This window comes from Neofelis nebulosa, chromosome 12 (genome assembly GCF_028018385.1).
Source record: "Neofelis nebulosa isolate mNeoNeb1 chromosome 12, mNeoNeb1.pri, whole genome shotgun sequence".
In the NCBI taxonomy this organism is placed as follows: Eukaryota; Metazoa; Chordata; class Mammalia; order Carnivora; family Felidae; genus Neofelis; species Neofelis nebulosa.
In genome coordinates this window covers 25202361-25225969 of record NC_080793.1, presented here as the reverse complement: position 1 = coordinate 25225969, position 23609 = coordinate 25202361, and positions in this window count along the sequence as shown.

Here is a 23609-nt window from a genome sequence, read left to right as displayed (position 1 = left end):
CATATAGAAATCTTCAGAAAACTTCCACATAGTAGGAAAATCATTCTATTCTCCCCACCCAGCGTTGTGAGGATCCCACCCATACTGGTGAAGACCCATAGGCTTAAGCACCAAGAAGCTGCATTTACTTAACTCATTCACTCGTTCATTTATTCATTTATTTTAAAAATATGTACTGACTGTGATTCAGACATGAACTAGATATTGTGAACATAAGCAACAATGAACAAATCAGGTGTGGTCTCTGTCCTCATACAATGACGAGGAAGTTAGATGCACAAATAACTGCAACATATTGTAATCAGTGGTGTAATAGAGACCCTAAGAGCATGCGTTGGGAATTACCAAAGGGATTAAAGATATTTTCACGGAGAAAGTAATATCTGCGGTCTCTTTGAGGTCAAGGACTGTGTCCTACTCATCACTGTGCCCCCCCAGCCCCCAGGCATAGCACAGGGTTTTGCTCATCAGAGGTGCTCATAGATGTGTGCCAAATAAATAATCAAGATCTCAAAGAATGAGTAGGAGTCACTAGACAAAAAAAAGAGAAAGGAGGTGCATTACAGGAGGAGGGAACCATGATGAAAAGGCTCAATGCATGGGCCTTTGGGGGAAGGACAAGTATTTCAGTATGGGTGTGGCATTGCTAACAGCAAAAGATGAGGCTGGAGAAGGAAGCTGGGCTCGAACTGGGAAATGCTCAGTATGCCATGCAAAGCAGCTAGAACTTCACCGAAGGAACAAGGGGTACATTTATTGGTGTGGGCTCACCATGGTAGATCCATGTGGACATACTTTCTCAATTAAAAACACTATGTCTTGGACTCCAATAAATTGCAGGGGCTTTTCTTTAACAATGAACGCGTTCATGTGGTAACTTGTGGCCTAGCCCAGGGAGCAAATGCTTCAGGATTTCAATCCAAGTCTGCCCAGTGTCTGTCCATCATCCTGATCTCTCTTACCCAGAGGCCCCCTTTACACCGAGGGCCCAAATCCTCCACCTTATCCTTCAAATGTATCAAAAGTGTCCCTGCTGACTGGCTGCTGCTCCTCTGAATCAGAGCGAGCAGCAGAGATGGAGAGCAAGAGCCAGAGAGACATGTGAATGCTCCCAGGCGTCCCAGTAAGAGCCCCAGTAAGTACACTGAGGCATTAATTACAAATCAGTGTTCTCTAACACTTCAGCCATAAACCAAAACAAAACAAAATGCAAGGATGCTCAGTTTCCCTTTTCTCTTTTTACTTTTTAGACAAAACTCATCTGTGTATGTGCATGTGTGTATATATGTGGGGGGAGAGAGAGAGAGAGAGAGTGCCACCAGAAAACCTGGGTACAATCCTAGCTCTCCAGCTCACTATGAGACATCAATCAAGTCACTTAAAGTCTATGACTCTCAGTGACATCATCTATGAATGATAATAATGCACTCTCATAGTTACTAGGGGACTGACAGACAAGAAATCTCTAAAGCCTCTGTCAAGGGGTCTGATGCTTAGGACATACCAACACATTTCACGCCTCTCTCGGACTCCCTACTCCTCCCAGTAGAGAAGTACATTATGCCAGATTTACAGGGCTCGGTGTTGCTTCTCTCATAACCTCAGGCTGCAGGAACCCTAAAAGGAAAACCTCGGGGCACCTGGGTGGCTCAGTCGGTTAAGCGCTGGACTTTGGTTCAGGTCATGATCTCATGGTTCATGAGTTCAAGCCCCGCATCGGGCTCTGTGCTGACACAGCTCAGAACCTGGAGCCTGCTTTGAATTCTGTGCCTCCCTCTCTCTCTGCTCCTGCCCTGCTCACACTCTGTCTCTGTCTCTCAGAAAGGGAATAAACGTTAAAAATATATATATTTAAAAAGAAAAAAAAAAGGAAAATCTCACTACTATTTGCTTTACCAGATAGTGATGTGTCATTTCCTAGTGACTGGGGACTGGTGTATCGATAACCAGGAAAATGATACACGTCAAGTCTGTGCTCTTTAGCTGGGTGCACAGGGCCGCCATATTCTTTCTCTCCCCTTTGTAACCCCCTTTGTAACGCTCCCTTTGGGAGCGTCAGCTCCCACCTCACCCAGCCCACACTTACACTCCTAGGGCTTGTAGACACTGCATGTACACATGTGCCCCACTGTTCCTTGCATGGTGCTTTCACCTGGGAACGCCCTTCCCACATTGCCCCTGCCGGACTGGATCCTCATCACTCAAATCTCAATTCAGGTGTCGTCTCCTTAAGAAGCATCATGTGAGCTCCTAGATCAAAACAAGACCCCCTTCCCCATGCTCCTTTCACACCTTATGTTCTCTAACCCATCACACACCCCAACACACTGAAAAATCTCTTGTTTTGAGTCTGTCTCCCCAAATAACCTTCAAGACCCTCCAAAACAGAAGCCATGACTTACGTTTCATTTTATCAGCGCATCTCACAGAAATGGGGACAGAGTGACCACACTGTAGAGAGTCATTAAAAGGAGCTGGCAATAAGCATAAAAGGAGTCTTGGAACATCGCTTCCTTGAGTGCCCTATTAACTAACCTCTAGCTTCCAAATGTGACTCCCCTTTCTCCCCCAGTAAACCATATCTCCCTGTATTCGTGCCCTTATATAGTCCTTTCCCCTTGAATCTGGGCTGGCCCTGGGTCTCACTTTGGACTAGCAGAATACAGAGACAGTACCTCTGTCTAACTTCCGAGGCTAGGTCATAAGAAGCCTGGCAACTTCCACATGGGTTTCTTACAATACTCACTCTAGGCCAGTGGTTCTCAGCCCACGGCAGTTTTGCTTCCCAGATGACAACTGGCAATGTCTAGAGACATTCTTCATTGTCACAAATTGGCAGGGGGAAGAAGGGTTGCTACTAGCATCTAATGGATAGGGGCTGGGAATGTTGCTAACCATCCTACAGTGTGAAGAAAACACCCCACAACAAAATGGCCCAAAATGAGTAGTGCCAAGTCAGAGAAATCCTGCTCTAAGGGAAGCCAGATGCCGTGTAAGAAGTTCTATCCCCTCAGACCGCCACGCCAGAAGTCCCAACTAGTGTAGACAGAGTGCGATCCCGACAGCCTCTAACTACTCCAGCCATGTAGCACAGGTACCAGAAGTAATCTGAAGGGCCAACCCACCCAAGCCCCAGTCCCACTCTCAGTTGAGTCCAGCCCCAGCCACTTTCAGCGGACAGCCACATGAGACACCCCAAATGAAAGGCAGCCCACACACTGAAACACAGTAACATATTGTTGTTTGGGGGGCAGGGGCTGGTTTGTTGCACAGCAAAAGTCACCAAAGCACCTGGACTCTGATGTTTCTGTGGCTCCTGCCTTTCCCACATCTCTCACTCCTCTTCCTCCTATTCCGAAGTCTGGGATGGCAAGTCTTCTCACAAAAGTCAGTCAGCTGTTTCCTCAGATGTTTTAGAGATACCCTGCTAGTTGCTTAGATCCTACCATTTGGGGCAGTGGGAATCCTGTAGCACTTTGTAAATGAGGAGCTGGGGCCATTTTCGTTTTACTGGGAACATTCTCCCTGGGAAAAAGGAGACAGGAAAAGTCAGGCTGCTCACATGACAGGCCTCAGGGACAGCACTGACCAAGGTGCGAAGATTCTGCCAGAGAAACAAGAGCGAGCTCTGGCTGAGAATTAGAGTCAGTATAAGGGGAATCTGTGTATAATATAAGGACACACGCTGGTGTCCTTGGCTTCCAAACCACACTAATCTACCACCCAATTCAATTCAATTCAATTCAGCAAGCATTTGTTAAATACCTGCTGTGTGCAGAAATTAAGCTTACTCCCATTGGAAGATTCAGAGATAATGATCTAGTTCCCACATAAAGGGGTTAATATTTCAGTCAAAGGGACTAACATATCAACAGCAAGCTCTAAAACAAAATGACAGGGGTACCTGGGTGGCTGAGTCGGTTAAGTGTCCAACTTCGGCTCGGGTCATGATCTCATGGTTCATGAGTTCGAGCCCCATGTTGGGCTCTGTGCTGATAGTTCAGAGCCTGGAGCCTGCTTCAGATTCTCTCTTTCTGTCTGCCTGTCTGTCTGTCTGTCTGTCTCTCTCTCTCTCTCTCTCTCTCTCTCTGCCCCTCCCTGCTCACGCTCTGTTTCTCTCTCTCAAAAAGTAAATAAACATTTAAAAAAAATTTTTTAATGACAAAACAAAATCAATGTTCAAGCGAGGTGCCAGCAGGTGAAGGGACTATGGGTTTGCACTACTATTTTAATGAAGGGACACTCATGCACCCCACCGTTTGCCAAGCACCCACTATATTCTAGGCACAACACTGCCACCAAAATCCAGCAGTCAGAGGGTGATGACCCAAGGTAAACTTGCAATTCACACTTTCAGAACAGTATGAGGTCCTGGGCATTTAGTAAACAAAGAGCTGTGAAAAGGGTGAGATATTCCAAAAATTAACAAATGATAAGTTGATTTGTATCTCTCTGTTGAGATTCTAAATCTGAGAATGACTCACAAATCTCATACTATCTGTTGCATTTTAAAGATTAAGAAGAATAATCTTTTTGAGAAAGTGGAGGGCAGGGAACCAGTATTTGAAATGTTCCATTTCTCGAGTTCCTCATCTTTCAAAATGTGTGATTCTAAACAAGATGCTCAAGGCCACGCTTTCAAAATGGAGGGTGGGCTCCCCTCCAGAAACATGATGGGCACAGAAAGGGAGGAGGAGAATGTCAACTGGGATGGGCTGAGTCATACAGCTACAATGACAAACAGCCATGACTCTCATTGGCTATTAACAACAGGATTTATTTCTTGTTTACCCAGCTTGTCCAGCCCAGTCCAGTAGAAGAACTTGGCTCACCAGTCATATGGTGACCCAGCTAGCTGATGGAGGCCTTCCTTCTTGCCCACACTTCTACCTCTCCACAGCAAAGCAATGTGGCAAACTGCACACTTGGCCACTGCTGATAGATGTCCTTGGTCAAGCTAGTCACATGGTTGGTCACACTTCCAACAGGGACGTACAGTCCTACTATATGCCTTGAAGGGAGAAGAACCAAAAATAGTTGATGAACAGCACTGGTAGCTATCATCAAGAGTCATAAATTCAGAGGCGCACCGCACCTTCCCAGAACATCAGTTCTACTGAAAGACTGATCATTCAAAACACTGACTGAACATTAAAACAGACATAGATATGTAATGGGCTGAAGTTCAAAACATGTATAAATTTTCAAGTTAAAATACAAATTTGAAAGGGAATTCAGGCTTCTGGACTCTTAAGACTACAATCTCCAAATTCCCCTCAGTCACTATACTTAGCCATTTTTAGGGGTTCTGTGAAAAAAAAAATTAAGAAGCGCTAGCTTAGCATAAATATTCCATTTGAAGAAAATGGAAGAAATAGATGCTTTGGAGCACTCAAGATAGGCACTGGGCAATGTTCTAGATTTCTTGACAGTTTAGGCAGAAAGAAAACACAGAGACATCACTCATTTTTTTGGCAACAGAAAGCAAACAGATCCACGGACAGAGGTAGGTGTTTTTTCTGGGAATGCACTATATGGGTAATGAAGCCATCTCCAACTGCCATGTGTAAAAGAATAGAAATGCTATTCTTGCATCAGCTGCTAACAACTAAAGGAATCACATCAAAGACGAGTCAGTGAAAGTTGGTTGCTCTGTGTGGATCAGACCTAATTGAGAGGTAGGCTTGAGGGGATCTTAAAAGATCAACAATCGCTACACATATCGAGTGCTTATAATGTGCACTGTTTGAGGCCACTATGTGTAATAGCTAACTAAATCCTCAAAACACCCTATGCAGTAGGTGCTATTATTATCTCCATTTTACAGGTAAGGAAATGGAGGCACAGAGACATTTAGATGCCCAAAGTCACAGAGCTCAGAAGCAGTGAAACTGGATTCTAACTCAGGCAGTCTGACTTCAAACTCTCATTCTTACATATCAAACAACTCCACCTCAACTTGATTGATTTTAGCCCATTGGGCATCTTCTGTATTCGGTGAGTTCTGGACAAGTGTTGGAACTCACTCAGCTCCTTATTAAGTTACCCAAGTGGGAACAGGACAAACCGGTTGTGCTATCAATTACAGCAGTCAGTGGGCTTTACTTCTTAATGATCCCAGGGAAACCCTGCCCCCTCCAAGGACACTTCTGGACCAGATTCCCCTTCTGCCCATGCCCAAAGCAGTACAAGTCAGGCGGCCTAGCATGGACATCCAAGGCCAATGTGATTTTTCTGGAGGGAGATTTACGTTTTCTCCAGCTCACTTCCCAGTGATTGATGGAGACCCCAAAGCTCCCACACTACACTAAATGGAAGAGATGACCTCAGCATGGAAACATTTTAGAGGCTATAATGCCAGCTACCCACCCTTTCCGTTAGAGAACTGAGAGAAGTGAACAGAATATAGCCCTAGGAATGCTCTTTACTTTAAAAAGAAGGAAAAACCCACCTTTTTAATTGGAGTTCTTATAAGAGGCTAGCTTCAGAATATCTTCCTTTTATTTGGGATACACTGACCAAGCGTCTAGTACGTGCCAAGTCCGTGCTATATAATGTCCCCACTACCATCACCACCACCATAATCATCCCCGCCCCCAAAAAAGTCTAGAAACTGTACCAGAATCTGTACTTGCTGTCTATTTAATCCCAAACTGACAGTCAGCCGCTGGGATTGAATTAACTGTAACAGGGATAGTGGTGACCATCAGCACTGGGTCAGAAAAGACCCAGAGGGATCAGTAATGTGAGTCTCAGCCCTGTCAGAGGCAGGCAATATATCTATAAGCCCGCTGGAAACAGCACTGGGTATCGAAACAGTGAATCTGAACCAGGATCACGTACTCAGCGGCCATGGGTTAAACCTTGAGAGTAGAGAGACTCTAGTGAACTGGGAAGCACATGTCCCATCTACAGGCATTCCCACTCCCTATCTTCTTTCTTGACAAAAAATAGGCAGCCCAAACAAAACATGTGTTGAGGCAGAACCGATCTGTGAGCTGCCCACTGGTGATTGCTGGTGCTGAGTTCCACTTAAGGTGCCAGCTCTTTGGGCTGCAGGGGGGCTGGCCATGGAGCTTCTCTGAAGTTTGACTTCCTTATCACTCAATGAAAAAAATAATTCAAAGGGGTTATGTGAAGAATTCAATAATGATAATAAAGTCCCTCACATCCACTCAGTTTTGAGCTCCTAGTGACTTTTCCACCACTAGCTTGTGACATTAGTTCTGGCACATTATAGGATACTGCATAAATTTTGAATGAAATGCATGCCTCTTGTGTGCCAAACATTGCCCTAGATGCTGTACAACTATCTCATTAAAAAGAAAGAGGTTCAGGAGCACCTGGGTGGGTCAGTCGGTTAAGTGTCCACCTTCAGCTCAGGTCATGATTTCACAGTCCATGAGTTTGAGCCCGACGTCTGGCTCTGTGCTGACAGCTCGGAGCCTGAGGCCTGCTTCGGATTCTGTGTCTCCCTCCTTCCCCCTGACCCCTCTCTCTCTCTGCCCCTCCCCAGCTCATGCTCTGTCTCTGTCTCAAAAGTAAATAAATGTTAAAAAAAAAAAAAATTTTTTTAAAGGGGTTCAAATGCAATCCTGTTGGTCATACACCCATGTCTTCCAGTACCATTCCTTGTCTCTTTTTCACCACACATGCAGCCCGTTCTTTAAAATGGGAGTGGGTTTTTAGGCAGGAATTGGCTAAGAGGGAAATGGGGCTGGGGATCATGTCTTACTTTAATTAGCTTGATTGGAAGGGACTTTCCTGTCCTTGTACCAATTTCATTGCTAGCTTCCCTCACTTATTCATTTATTTGCCTCAAACTCTCTAAGCCCCTATTCTGTGCTGGGCCCCATGCTGGGCCAAAGGACAATGAGGCAGTGCCGTCCATCCTGCCCTCCAGGCACTCACCTTTTAGGGTGCTGAATTTGTAGTACTCTAGACAAGAACACTACAGCCTATACCAAGCCTCCAAATTACAGCAATGTTCTAAGGAGCAGCTGTGGTTTTATTTTTTATTTCCTCAGCACACCCGTCTCTCCACATTTAGTTGATATGCTCTAAAGAACAGGCCCTGACACCTGGGGGTATGTTTTTGAGAAATGTGTGGACCATATGCATACCTAACATGCAACAGGGCCATGGAGAAATTGGTACAATGCGGCTTGGCACCAGCCAGTTTTGTTTTTTTTTTTTAATTCCTTAACATCTTGCCTACAAATTGCATCCTCAAGCACTTCAGAGAGTTGAATAACCCCCAAATGCTTATAGCTTATTTCATTATGCTTTATTTGGGGCTTTAAAGGAGGGGGGGACCAGAGAATGTCAGGAACAGTTTAGCAGCATCAGGGCTGATTAGGTTGAAGAGCATTCAAAGAAATTTATTTCTGTATTCCTTTTGTTACCAAGATCATGTGTTTCGCTGAAAGCGATCTTGTGATTGCCTCACAAGTATGCTTCCTAACCTCTCATGAGCCCATTAGCCATTGCTTGGCTGCCTTTTATTAATTTTTTAAAAAGAAAAGGGGGCAGGGGGAAAGACTAAAGAGCACTTAAGGCAGCAGCCAGAGTGAAACAGGCCATGCTCTGGGAATGAGGAAACCTAGCTTCTAGGCCCCTCTATCACTCCTAAGCTGAGTGAGCTCAAGCCACCCATTGCACTTCTCTGGCCTTCAGTTGCCTCCTTTGTTTAAATGCAACAAAAGTGATGATGTCCATCTCTGTGGGCCTGTACTGCTTACAAAGTCCTGCTATATGCATGGTTTCAGGGGCATCAAGTCAGGCCTGGCATGGAATCCCTGCTCAAACTTGTGAGCTATGTGGCCTCAGACAAGTTAACTAACCTCTCTGAATTTCAGTTTCCTTGTAAAATAGGGAAAGAAACAGAAGAGTAGGTGTAAGTCTCAAATTAAACAGGGGATCAAAATTTCTCATTAAAAAGTTATATAAGCATTTAGACTCAACCCTCCTTTGGCCCCGCCTCCCTCTCCACTACCTTCACCAACATTTCCCCAGCTGCTCCACACAAACAAGTGCATGATACAGGTAAAAACAGTGTTCTGTGATGCAAGGACAGCTTTCAGACAAGTCTCTTACCATCTACTTTCAGCCCAATTACTTTCCTCAATTCCTTATATATAGCAGCTGCCACTTTGAGTTATGCAAATGTTGTCATAATCATCCTCCTCCTCTTCATCATCACCATCCACTGTATGATGCACACAATTGTTCTGGACTCTCATGACTTTGTGATGTAAAGACACCTTTCAATAATAGCCACAGGGAGGTTGTAACTCAGGTGGGTTATAATAGGATATAGCATTCCAATAAATAGCTAACATCAACGTAGTCATTTACCAGAACTTCCACATGCATTCATTATCCCACTTGAACCTCATAACAGCGTCATGTTATGTTTTATTTTGTTACGCCCATTTTACAAGTAATGAAACAAATTCAGAGAGATGAAGTGACTTGCTCCAAGTCACACAGGTAGTAAGTAACAGATTGCAGATGGAAGCCTAGGTTTTTAGATTCTGTGTCTGGTAACTTTCCACTTTCCCACTCTTCCTCTGACACCACCCAGAGGGCCATACTGCAGACACCTGCCCTAGCTCTGCTTCCAAAAGCCACCCTCACTTGAGGTGGGGGATCCCACACACCTAGCACTTTGCTTCCCTTCCCAGGAAAAGTAAGAGATGGAAGGAAGGGGATGGTTCTAGCTAGAAGGTTTCTGCCTGCTCTTCCCCCTTAATTTTTTTTCTTGTGACCACTTAAAACAGCTTTTTGGCCTACACTGGCAGAATGGCCCTAACATTTATACATATGAAAGCTTTTTGCTTCCTACTTGTTTTTTTTTAAGAGTGGTGTGTTTCTCTTTAGACTAACTTCTGAAGCTAGGCCCAAGGCCATTTTACTCTTCGCTGTCAGACACATGATTCGTCTATACTTCTCACTTTCCAAAACTCAATGGCCACAACCTGGGCAAAAAACTCATAAACCCTCATCAATTTTTTATATTGCTATCGGGAACCAAAATTGCTACTAGGATCACTGGAAAGGCCGTTTTAAACAATGCTGTTCATAAGGAAAGGAAGGAGCCAATTTACTGAGCCCCATCCCCTGTAAGAAGCCATCCCTGTAAGAGGCCATCCATCCTCACAACATTAGAGAAAGAGACCATTACCCCATTTTACAGATGAGGAGAATCACTCAGAGAAGCTTGCCCAGAGTCTCACAGGGAGAGGGACGCAGAAGTAGAAGCCAAACTTGAGTCCAAAACTTAAGCTTTCAGCTGCAGCGCACGGATGCACACTGGTTCTGTGACCTGGGTTAGGTGCTTTCCCCAAAGGCCTCTCCATTTTTAGCTGGTTATACCTAAGGGCAGAAGGAAGGACTCTGTTTCCTGGTAAAGGTAGTTTAGGTAAATTAAGAACTGGGGAGGAGAAAGGATGAGAGAGGTCAAGGAAACCACAGAAATCTCACTAGATCAAGGCATAAATACCATGTAGAAGGAACAGTAGAGATTAAACTGAAGAAGGGATAAAGAAAAGACCCGAGGAGCGGCTTGTCTCCAGCCCCTCTGAGAAGCATACTCATCACTCCTACTGCAACTCCTGCTGCTGAGCAGAAGTGGGGGACAATGGCCAGCAAGCCCCACCCTGCTAGATTTGCTCAGGATCTGCCCTCCTTCCCACTACCTTGAACGTAAAGCTCACTGTCTGCCCTCCTCCCGGCCCAGCCTTCCAAGGGCATGTGTTACAAGAAGAGGTTGATTGAGTTGGTCTTTCATAATGTTTTCATCCACAGAGATGCCCTGGAAAGCATCCTGTGCTCCCTGTATCCCTTGTACCTCTGAGAGATTACCTCTAATGGGATTCATGAAAAGATACATCTCTTGGTAATGCATCCTCCCAGTTTGTAAAAAGTTATCACTGTTTTACTATGTCTTGCAAAACTTCCACACAGTACTTTCTAAGCACCAGCTCTATTCCAGGCATTATGTTTTTAGGCACAATTTCATTTTAACCCTGTCATAAATGTATTAGTAGTAGTAGTGTTATTCTCCTTTTACAGATGAGATAAATGCACCTTAGAGAGACTGTGACTCACCTGAGGTCCTCCAAGTAATACAAAAACTCTACTTTGGGTCTTGCAGGTCTAATATCCTTTCCAATATCACTGTGGCTTTCCTGGAGTCAGCTGAGAGAAAAGGACCTTATTCAAAAGTATAACACTGTCTCATGCTACAGACTTATGTAAATGATAATGATTGTACTGGTCTGGGTCATCTGAGAAGTAGGTTCCAAGATGGGATCAAATGCCCCAGAAATGTATTATGAGAAACAGCTGTGAAAAAAGATGGCAAGGGAGTCCAAGGAGGCAGGGAGAGCTGTCTAACCATGATATCGGCCTGACCCTGAGTGGAGAAGATAGGGAAAGAAGGAAAGAAGGAAAGCGGGATAGAAGTATCTCAGACTGCCACTCGGCCCTAAGGAAAGTTTGATCATGCCACTGGGGGAACTCCTCAGGCCAAGTGCCTATCAGAGAGTACCCTATTGCACAGGAACAGGCCTCTGTCAGTATCTCTACCAGGCTCCTCACTTGTCAAGAGTAACTGTGAGAAGAGCGGCTTTGGCCCGAATACAGTGATAAACTTCAGAGCAGCTGGGGGACTGATCAGTCATACTCCCTATAGTCAGAGAGGTACATTCTCATAACTGCCATGGTAATTTTGTACAGAATCAAGTGAAAACATTTAGAGATCTTTTGAAACACTTGTTTTGTGAGGCACTTGAAAGGCCAGGCCAATAGACAAATTACAAAGGTTCATAATGGCCGACAGACCCTAAAGTGATCTCCAATTCCTAGTGTTCACACTCATACATAATCCCCTTCATGAGTATGAGCAGGATCTGTGACTTGCTTCTCACCAATAGAATATAGCAAAGATAAGATGTCACTCCCACAATTACACTGCATTACATAAAACTGTCTCTCCAGAGTCTCTTTTGTCCTACTGGCCCTGAACAAATAAGCTACGTTGTAAACTCCCAAATAGGCCATGTGGTAGGGAACTGTAGGCAGCCTATAGAACCAAGGCCCTCAGCTCCTACAGGCCACAAGGAAATGAACTGTGTCAACAACTTGATCTCGTTAGCAAATTCTTCCCCAGTTGGGCTTCCAAATGAGAATGCAGTCCAATAAAAACTCTGACCGCAGTTTTATAAAACTCTGAACTGGATAAGCCAGAGTCAGACAGGTAAGCCACACACACTGTGAGATAATAAATGTATGTTTTTTAAACCACTAAGTTTGTGGTAATTTGTGACACAGCAGGACCTAATTAATACAGTCATAAACGTACTTTTAAGTTAGGCACTGTTCTAGGCACAGTTGTCCTAACAGCTTGATTAGGCCCAGTCCTAGGTGGGGACAGTGGGAAGTGAACTAAACAAACATAATGGTTATACCTAAAATACAATATAATTTGCAAAATGTCATAGTAGACCTATAAACAGATTTCTGAGTGTGTTCAGTTATAGAAGCAATTATTTCTGCCCTAGAAAGCTAGAGAAAGCCTTATAAATACAACATCTGAACTCTGAAGTACGTTCTAACACAGTGAAATTGTTTCACATTCACAGAAAATTCTACACTTTGGGTAAAAGGATAGCATCTTTGACATGATGGATGTTCTCTTTTTTTCAATGGCCATTTAAACTCTAAGAGAAGTAGCTTCTCCATCATGGAAGAATGCCATGATTAGGAATATTTTTATATTGGACTTTCTCCTATATACTTCCCTAGCTTAGCAAAAGACACACCTGTGCCTCCCTCCCACATAGGGTGTGAAAGAATTGCTTGTGCTCAACACCCAGAGGAATAAGACAGCTGTTGACCACGTCACTGAGGAGGTTTCCCTCACCAAACTGCCAGTCTCCATGGCAACTGCCAGCTACAGCCTACAAACAGTTACCTCGATTGCATTACACATCCCTGCAGAACTCCCACAGAGGTAATTTTTGTTGATGTCTTGGTCACCATGGTTTCAGTTCTCACCATGATATTAGGTGTTCTCTAAGCATGTGTGTGCATGCATGTATATATATTAATGTGTGTAATGAAGCTTAATGCATACTGCCCTTTGCTCTTGGTGGAAGCCAAAACACGCTTGAGGAGTGACTAGTGTAATCTTTGTGATGAAAATGACATAGTAATCCTTACCCCAGTAAAAGGTCTGTGGTTGCTCACAGGATCAGCTGAAAAATTCCTTCAGACTGACTGATGGGAATACACTATGACTGGGTCTCCCTAGAGGAGAGTACATCTGCAGGCACTAAAACTACTTTTTAATTTTGGACTTGTTAGAGAATAACTCACAATTGATGGGTCATTTCAACTAAGATTCCAAAGACAGTTAACTTTGGATTGGAAATTAGTGTGCATATTCATGATATTTGCTGTAAAGGACATTTATAGTCTCAACAGTGCCACCATCTCATCCAGAATATCAGAAGCATGAACAAAAGAGAGTTATCATTGGAATTATTTCTAAATGCCACATTTATATTTCTGTTCTGATGCTGTGGAACCTGCACCACTGTGATATGGGAGCCATCAGTGCTTCTCAAACTTTAAGGCGAATGTAAATCACCCTGAATATCTTATGAAAATGCATTCTGGTTCACAGGGTGAGACTGGGGATTTGGTAGTTCTACCATGCCCCCAAGTAATGCTGGTGATGTTGTTCCCTGGACCACTGCTGCAAGGCTCCCAGAAGTCCTCATTGTGCCTGGAGCATTTAAGGATTATAGTGAGGATTCTTAGTAATGACATCATTTATGTAAAATGCCACAGGGCACCTGGGTGGCTTAGTCGGTTAAGTGCCGGACTTCGGCTCAGGTCACGATCTCGTGGTCTGTGAGTTCAAGCCCTGTGTCAGGCTCTGTGCTGACAGCTCTGACCCTGAAGTCTGCTTTGGATTCTGCGTTTCCGTCTCTCTCTGCCTCTCCCCCACTCATCTTCTGTCTCTCTCTTTCTCTATCTCAAAAATAAGTAAACATTAAAAAAAATTTTTTTAATGCCACAAGGCACCTTACATGGAATAGGTACTCAACAAGTGTTTCTCTCCTCTGCAAAGTGTTTCTATTCTCATTAGGTCACAGGATTGTCCCAACAATCTTGCAAAGTAGTTGGGGCAGAAACTGGGTGTAATCCTCATTTCAAGGACAAGGAAACCGAAGTTTAGGGAGTTGAAATTACAGAGTGAATGGGACAGAGGCAGGAATTAAACCATGATCTTTTAATTCTCAGTCTTGTGTTCTTTCCATCACACCATCCTGAGAGCCTACATGTCCACGTTAGGAATGTCACTTAATTGATTCAAGATGAAGACCGTCCCATTATATTTTTGAAAGCTAGAAAAAACCCTCAAATCAAAACCTGGCAGACACTCCTCTCAAAAACCCTATAAACCGATCTCAAAAACATAGAAGCAAAACTCCTAAATAAAATATTATCAAATCAAATCCAGCCGTGCATTTGAAGAAGAATACAGAATGAGTAAGTAGAGTTTATTCCAGGAATGTAGGATAGTTTAATATGAAGAAATCTATTAACATAATTCATCACATCTCTAGGTCAAAGGAGAAAAACCATATGATCATTGTAAAAGATGCCAAAAAGACATTTAATAAAATTCAACAGTCATTCAAGATTTTTAAAACAACAACAACAACAACAACAACAACAACAACAACAACTGGAATGAAACTTACTTTTTTAACATGAGAAAACTTACTTTTTTAACTGCTGAAACTACCAGCCAGTAATCTACTTAACTGGGAAACACTCAGAATGAGATATAACTGCCAACCCTCACTCCTATTTTTAACCTTGTTTTAGAAGTTTTAATCAATGCAATAAGACAGGAAAAATAAATAAGAGGTAGAAATAGTTGGACGGAGAAAATCAGGTTATAATTATTTTCAGATGCTAAGATTTTCCTCCCAGAAAAAATCAAGAAAATTTATTTTAGAACCACTAAAAGAAGTTCAGAGGGATCAGCAATAACCAGGTAGAAAAGAGGATTTTTAAAAAGATCTCAATCAATATAAGGAACCAAAAAAATTAAAATATCACTAACACACTTAAGTAGTTATTCCTTAAACTTAAGAATTTTATAATCAGGCACACATAGACGAAGATTCAGGTAAATGGAGAGAAATCGCCTACGCCTAGATGGGAAGTCAGACTTTATAAAGGTGGTAAGCCTTCACATTAATTTACAAACTTACTACTTTTTCAATCAAAATTACAATGGTATTCTTGGAACTTGAGAAAGTAATTTCTAATTCAACTAGAAAAATAAATGCATGAGAACCATCGAGAAAATACTGAAAAAGAAGAATAATGTGGCTTAACTTGCTCTCCCAGCTTTTAAAAAATACTATAAACCTACAACAAATAAAATATTGCTGTACAGGTGCCAAAAAAGAAAGATAGATCAAAGAAGCAGAATAGAAAGTTCAGGAATGGTTCCAAGTATAACTATACGAGAATTTATTAAATGACAAAGATAGCATTTATGTTCCATGGGATATTTGGTTGAACTAATGCATTAACTCTGTAAAGGTAAATTAAGTCACAATTTTACTTACATCATAGTCCAAAATAAACTAGAGTTGGACTCCAGAGTTAATGTGTTTAAATCATAAAATAAAGAGAAAAATATATGTATGTATATATACATATATTCCTCTTAAATATAACAACAAAGTCAGAAAATTTAAAGGGAAATATAGATATATTGAACCATCTGAAAATAAAGAACTTTCATACTATAGAGTGGGGAAAAAATCAAATGATACAATACAAAACTTAAAATATATATGTTAGGTAAGGAATAACTTTAATACATTAAAGAGATTTTATAACACAATGATATAAAGACTAGCCCTCATTATAAAAATAGGGAAACAATATGAGTCAGTTTCCAACAGAAGTACAATTGATAAATATATGAACAAATGTTCAACTTTACTATTATTCAAAACCACTCACAAGTTCAAGATGGGGTACACTTCACATAAAGTTATCAAAGACTATAACTCACTGAGGGTGTTTGGATATTCACACTCTTCTACACTGCTCAGAACACAAATTGATACACACTTTTAGAGGCAAATAGCAATATATATCAGAAATCTTCAAATGGGTGTACTCTTTAATCTTCAACCAAGCAATTCTACCTGTACAGATTCATTCCTCCTTTCCCCTAAAAAAGTATAAAATACATGCTCAGAGGACATATGCACAGGAATATATTTTATAACATTATTTATAATAGAAAATAATCAGTGCTTTACAATAGGGAATTAAGTCAATTATGGTAAATGTATTCAATGGGCTATAATGAAGCTACTGATTCATTAAATCAGTCTACCTAATTACCTGACAAAATGTTCAGAATATATTACTAAAGGAAAAAGCTAGGTACGAAATAGTATACATTGTTTGACAACATTTTTATAAAATACAGAAGCACAGAAAAAAAAATGGATATGCTTACAGTGATTATCTTAAAGTGATTGGATAATAGGTGATCTGTTTTTTTCTCCATTTGCTTTTCTGTATTTTGCTATTCGGGCACATCAAGCATGAGTTGCTTTTGTAATAATCACAAAAATCGTGTGTGAAGTATTTTGTATGTATATTACAGAGGCAACTGGGAGCCAGTGTTTAATTCCAAGAAGTGGAGTGACACAGGCTAAGTGAGGCTTAGGGAAATTCGTTTTCACTGCTGAGAGTGAGTTAGCTCAGAGGATTGAGAACTTGAAAAGAGGGCGATGCTCATCTGAACTTGGCTGTCACAACTGCAGGGTAAGATCTTGAGGGCACAGCCTGCAGATGGTTACCAGGTTGGAACAGGTGAAATTTGAGGAAGCCCATTGGAAGTGAATCACCAGGAAAAAGTGACACAGAAATAAAGATGTGGTCACCTGTGGGGAGAGAGGGTGGGGTGGGCCCTAAGGACAAAAGGCTGGTGATGCAAATATAGCCACAGTAAAGTAGATGTGCATGGATGTAGAGGTGGGTCATCTTAATGAGGACACAACCATACAAGGTAGATCCTGAACGTGAGGAAGTTCAGGGAAGAAGCTTTGCTGAGATAGAGGCTCAGAGTTTCTCTAAAACACTTCTTCCCACGTGAATAATTCTTTACCATTTACAAAAGCTGCTCTCTCATCTGATTCCCACAGGTGACCTGGTGAGACAGACATGACAGTCATCACTCCAATTGTACAGACGAGTGAGTGGAGACTGTCTTAATCAGTTTACCCAAGCCTCTGTGAACTGGTAGAATCAGGACCAGCCTGTCTTCAAATCCATTATTCTTTCACATACATCATGCTGTTCTGCTATAAATATAGGGAGTAGTTGAAATTACATAAGCATATGAATTTGCAAAAAAAAAAAAAAAGTGAAAGGTGGACAAAATAGGGCTCTAAAAGTTAGCAGGCACCAAAGAGAGTGTAATTATACAAATGAGTAAGAACTAAAAAGACTTAGGCTTTACAATGTAGTAGGATTTACCAGGACTTACAGTGGTGAGAATAGAAAGTAGGAATGGATTTATTCATTCTATAAACAATCCTCAAATCTGTCAGGGTAGTCTAGATTATAATATGATAAAAAAAAAAAACTCAGGATCTCAATGTCTTAAAACAATAAATGTTTCTTTCTGGTTCATAGTACAAGTTGATCAGAGGATGTCAGAAAAGCTCTCTGCTCAACAAAATCACTCAGGAAACCTGAGCCCAGGAAGCTCAGCAAGAAGCCAGCATCTTCAGTCATTGCTCCAGAAGGAAGAAAAAACACCAACAGTTAAGTGCTTTGAGATAGAAGTGACATGCATCACTCCTGGCTGCAACCCATTGGCCAGAAGTGGCCACATGCCCCACCCAGCCACAGGGCCAGGAATCTGGAGAACCACAAAGACATGGTGAGCAGCACTCATGAACAGCAGGGCTACAAAACACCTGTCTGTGCTCAACAACAGGAAAAGTGCCACAATTTATTGAGCTCAAGGGTATCCCAATGAGGACCTTGACAGGTAAAGGCAGGCAGAAATGGGAAAGTCTAAGAAAAGAAGAGACCATTTTATTGATTTCTAATAACAATACAAATTAGTGAAATAATTTGAAAGAAGATTGCCTCTTGGGGCACCTGGGTGGCTCAGTCGGTTAAGCATCTGACTTCGGCTCAGGTCATGATCTTACAGTCCGTGAGTTCAAGCCCTGTGTCGGGCTCTGTGCTGGCAGCTCAGGGCCTGGAGCCTGTTTCGGATTCTGTGTCTCCCTCTCTCTGCCCCTCCCCCGCTCATGCTCTGTCTCTCTCTGTCTCAAAAATAAATAAACGTTAAAAAAAATGTTTTTTGAGGGGCGCCTGGGTGGCTCAGTCGGTTGGGCATCCGACTTCGGCTCAGGTCATGATCTCACAGTCCATGAGTGTGAGCCTCGCGTCAGGCTCTGCGCTGTCAGTTCAGAGTCTGGAACCTGCTTTGGATTCTGTGTCTCCCTCTCTCTCTGCCCCTCCCCCACTCACGCTCTGTCTCTACCAAAAAAATGAATAAACGTTAAAAAATTAAAAAAAAATTTTTTTTTTGAAAGAAGGTTGCTTCTCTTTGCTAAATGGCAGGACTTAAAATAATAAAATCCTGGTTCTTCATCTTCTAGCACGAAAGTGAGGAAGGATATCAGAAGAGAACTGAGGGTCGAAAACAAATCAGTAACTGAGTTGTAAATAGCCAGTCAGTCAATGTTCATTTTAAAAGCATCCACTGCATACAGAGCATTATTCTAAAACCAGCCCCCATATTCAGCACACAGTGCTACACCACTCCACCCACATAGGGCAAATAGTTTTACTCATGGATGTTGAGGAACCAGAATCCTTCCTCTCCCCCAGGTGAAACTATTTGGTGCTTCTGGTAAACTGTTCAATATACTTGGCTTGGAGTTGCAGGAAGATGCATTCAGCAAATTATTGAATTCAAATTTTAACTTTAAGTTATTTACCATGTAAACTAATGATAATAATGGCCTCAGCTCACAAGGCTGCTGTAAAAAGGTGAAGTGTGAAAAAGCTTAACACGTAGTAGGTATTCAATAAAAGCTCTTTTCCTTGCTTTAATATAGCATCTCCAATTTTAGAATATCTGCCACAGGCAAGATTCCAGATGTGCAAAGCATGTTTATGACCTCAGATTTCATTTTACAAGACTTATATCTGGACCTTGTATAGTAACTTCGATAGAGAAGGTGTTAGATTTTTTTTCTCACGTAATTTCTTTTGCATATTGTACCTCCTTCAAAGGCCAAATAGCTAGTTATAAAGTAACCCCTTCTAGAGGTTTGCCTCATATCATGTGACAATTAGACAGCTCAAGAATAAAGTTCAAACATAATTCAGCTAGTGATGAGTTTGAGGGATTTGTCAGTGACCAAACATGAACACCAGGAAAACTGACAGCCTGTTAGTGATGCACAGGCCTCTCCTTTGAGCCAGGTTAGGAACAAAAGCATTTGCCATAAGGACCTAATTTATCATTGGAAAAGATAGCAAATATGTTATTAATGAACGAATAAATCACTCTCAGGCAAGCAATGACTTCATTTTCTCTCGGGGGTGCTCAGCATAATATTTTTCCTGCAAACAGTACCCTTAGGCGAGCTCACAAGAGTCTTACAGGAGAGGCCAGAATGCATCTCTCTGCAGACCTCAAGCACTGCGCCGTGAGCAGAGCAGCAAATGCCCAATGCCCTGAAGTGCAACGCCCTATCTGTTGGCAGAGCAGTCTGCCACAGACTGAATGTTTGTGTCCCCCCAAAATCCGTATGTTAAATCCTAACACCCAATGTGTTAGTACTTGGAGATGAGGCCTTTTGGAGGTGACCAGTTTATGAGGGTGGAGCCCTCATGAACTGGATTAGTGCCGTTATAAAAGAGACTACAGAGAACATCCTTGGCCCTTCTGCCATGTTAAAACACAGCGAGACGATAGCCATCTATGAACCAGGAAGCAGACTCTCACCAGACACTGAATCTATTGGTGCCTTGATCTTGACTTACAGCCTCCAGAACCATGAGAAATAAAACTTCTGTTGTTTATAAACCACCCAGTCTATTGTGTTCTGCAATAGCAGTCTAAACAGAATAAGATACTGTCCATCCTAGTGAGGCATGGTCTGAAGATCAATCTCTTCTCCTGGACCTTTGGCTTCTAATTGTGCGAAAAACTAGCCAAAATATGGATGACCACATACTGCATTGTGCATGGACTTCCTAGGAAATACAAACCCTCAGTGACTGAATCAGAGATTGCAGAGAGAGCAGAAGCAAGCAAGGAGAGGGAGATAAGAGAATAGAGAGAAGGAGGGGAAGGCAGCTGGGACAGGGAGAAGGGACATCACAGGAAGATCCTCTGACAGAAGGATACCATGAAATGGACAAATGAGTCACAGTGAAACTGCTACTAAAGATCTGGTAGTAAGGGCAACAGTGTGAGACATCCAAGGGCAGGGGACAAATGTGGGATATGGCAGCACCAGACCATCCCGCAATTCAAACTTGGCTGTGGTACTTTGGAAAAATCACTTAGCTTCTCGGAGCCTCTGCTTCCTCTTATGTAAAACAGGGATATAGTTTGTTCGTCTCAGAGGGTTGGAATGAAGATTAAATTAGATGGTATAAATGAAACCACAGGCAAAATAAATACCAGTCATTATTATTATTATGACAGTTTCACTTGCTCTTTCATTAATTATTCACTGGGTGCCTTCTATATGCTAAGCCTTATGCTTGGTGCCAGTGACACAATGACGAATACGTTAAAAATAACAAATAAAACCCTAGCATCTAAGAGCTCTAAATCTAGAGGAGCAGACAGGAAATATTGCAGAAATATTACAATTCTAGGATCAGTAAGTTTTTTTTTATTCTGTTAAGAGCAAAATGTAAATATTCTAGGCTCTATAGAAACTACTCTGTAGATATAGGCTAAGAGCAATCATAGACAATATGCAAATGAACGAACGTGGACCATGTTCCCAAAAAAGTTGGCAGGAGGCAAGGACAGAAACGTAAGCAGGACTGGATTTTGCAGGGCCTTCGAGGCCATGATAAGGGCTTGGATTTTATCCTACCAGGGATAGGACAAAATAACCCTTCCCCATTGTGTACTGTGGCACTGTCCCAAGTCTGTTCTTGAGGAACTGAAGATGTTGAGGAGGGTCATCAGAAAGCTTCCCGTGTCCTCTGAATCTCCATCCTGGATATTTTCAATATACATGTTCAAAGCTCTCAGAGTTCTCACCAAAAAAAAAAAAAAAAAAAAAAAAAAAAAAAAAAAAAATCCACTTAATTTTATGAAACTTTTCACATTCACATTTGCTTGATCAGAGAAGTCTCTTTTCCAAAGAACACCAAACACAACCCCCTGGACCCAATGTTCTGTGATAGATACACTTTGGGAAGCACCAGGCAATGAGTCAAAAGCAGACCTTAGCAGCACATTCACAGCCATGATCTGCCTCCTGACTCCTTCTCTGTCCTCACTGTCAGCTGTACCTAAACACTCTAGACTCTACCAACACCAAAACACTTATTGTTTCCTATGGATACCATGCTGTTTCATGCCTCCTTACATTTACATGCTCTGTTCAACATGACTGGAAAGTTCTCATCTTTCTTGTCTACCTGCTGAACTAATAGATCTTAAAATCCAGCTCAACACTGTCCTTGTTTGTAAAGTCCTGAACAACATCTCTCCCTGAACCCACCCTGCCTTCCACAAGACACATGCACATATGCAAACATGCACACCTGCATGCAACAGGCATACACACATATGCATGCATGTACATGCACACATGTACAAAAACACACACAAATAAGGGCACTATTCCCTTCTCCATGTAACTTCATATCTTGTGCTTGATTCTGCTACTGTCCATATTATATTATATTGTAAGACTCTACCTGCTTATGTCCTCTATTAATAAAGACTGTTCCAGTGGCTTCTCAGTACTAGACACTATGCAGCTGATGTTTAAGTGGATAAATTCATTCATTCATTCACTCATTTCATCTGTGGAAAAGCATAATATGCATTTCACCACTACTGAGGTCCTAATTCCCTCATTCTTCTGCGGGAAGGTAAAGGTTATTTAATTGGGGGGTAAAAACAAGGTAACATAAGAAGGCATTTCTAGTCTTTGATCCTATGTTGAAAGACACAGGCTTCATTAACTTAATTTCAGGCATAGCACATGCAATTGCAGCATGTTAGTGAACTGACCTCCCTTGCTATCCTTGTCGCCAGTTAAGTGCATGAGAGACCATCATCAAGAAGAGAATCGGGTGTATCCCTGCCTCCCCACCATTCAATACCAAAGTCAGACTGAGTGAAGAGCAGCAGGACGTATGTCTCATGACGATGAAGACCACAGCTTCTCAAGCTTGAACGGGCATCAAAATTACCTGGAGGGCTTGTCAAACACATGTGTTGCTAGGCCCCACCCTAAAGTGACTGGGTAGGTCTTGGGTGGGCCTAAGAATCTGCATTTCTAGCAGTTCCCAAGGGATGATGGTGCTGCTGGTCCAGGCAACACACTTGGACAACTACTGATCCATGGTTCACTGACAACTTCCCAATGCCACAACCGTACTAGCAATATAAATGTGCACGCTGCCTGACTGCTCTTCTCAGGGAGATGGCAAAGAGGACCAACACTAGATTTAGATTCCGAAGACCAGCCTTGTGACAACTGGCCAATCAAAGAACCTCAGCAACTTAGCTTCTTCCATCAAAAAATGGCAATTATAAGCCCATCACTGCCTACCCTCACTGGTTTGCTAGGGGAATGTAATGGAAAAATGACCTACAAATGTCTATATCCTAGAAATTCAGAGAAAGAGTTCAAAGATGAATTTCTCCACGTTAATCAAAAAGGTTTTCATACATGAGCACATAGACATACAATTTTAGCCACTGATGTGTTCGTTTGTTGCTTTTTATTGTTAAATATTATTCACAGTATAGATAGATGTGCCATGGAATTTAACCATTTGCTCATTGCATGAGACACCATTTTTTTTAAACATGGCTTTAGGTCTCATATTCAGGTCTTTAATCCATTTTGAGTTAATTTTTGTGTATAGTGTAAGAAAGTGGTCTAGTTTCATTCTTTTGTATGTTGATGTCAAGTTTCACTCACATGTGGAATTTAAAAAACCAAACAAAACAAAACAAAGGAAAAAAGAGACAGGCAAAAAAAAACCCAAAAAAAACAGACTCTTAAATACTGAAAACAAATTGGAGGTTGACAGTAGGGAGATGGGTAGGGGGATGGGTAAAATAGATACAGAGCATTAAGAGTACACTCAATGTGATGAGCACTGAGTGATGTATAGAATTGTTGAATCATTATATTGTACACCTGAAACTAATACAGTGTATCTTATTATATTTCAATTAAAAATTTGAAAATTTTTAAAAAGACATGGATGGTAAGAGAGTTCGAGTAGTATTCAGGAAACAATGA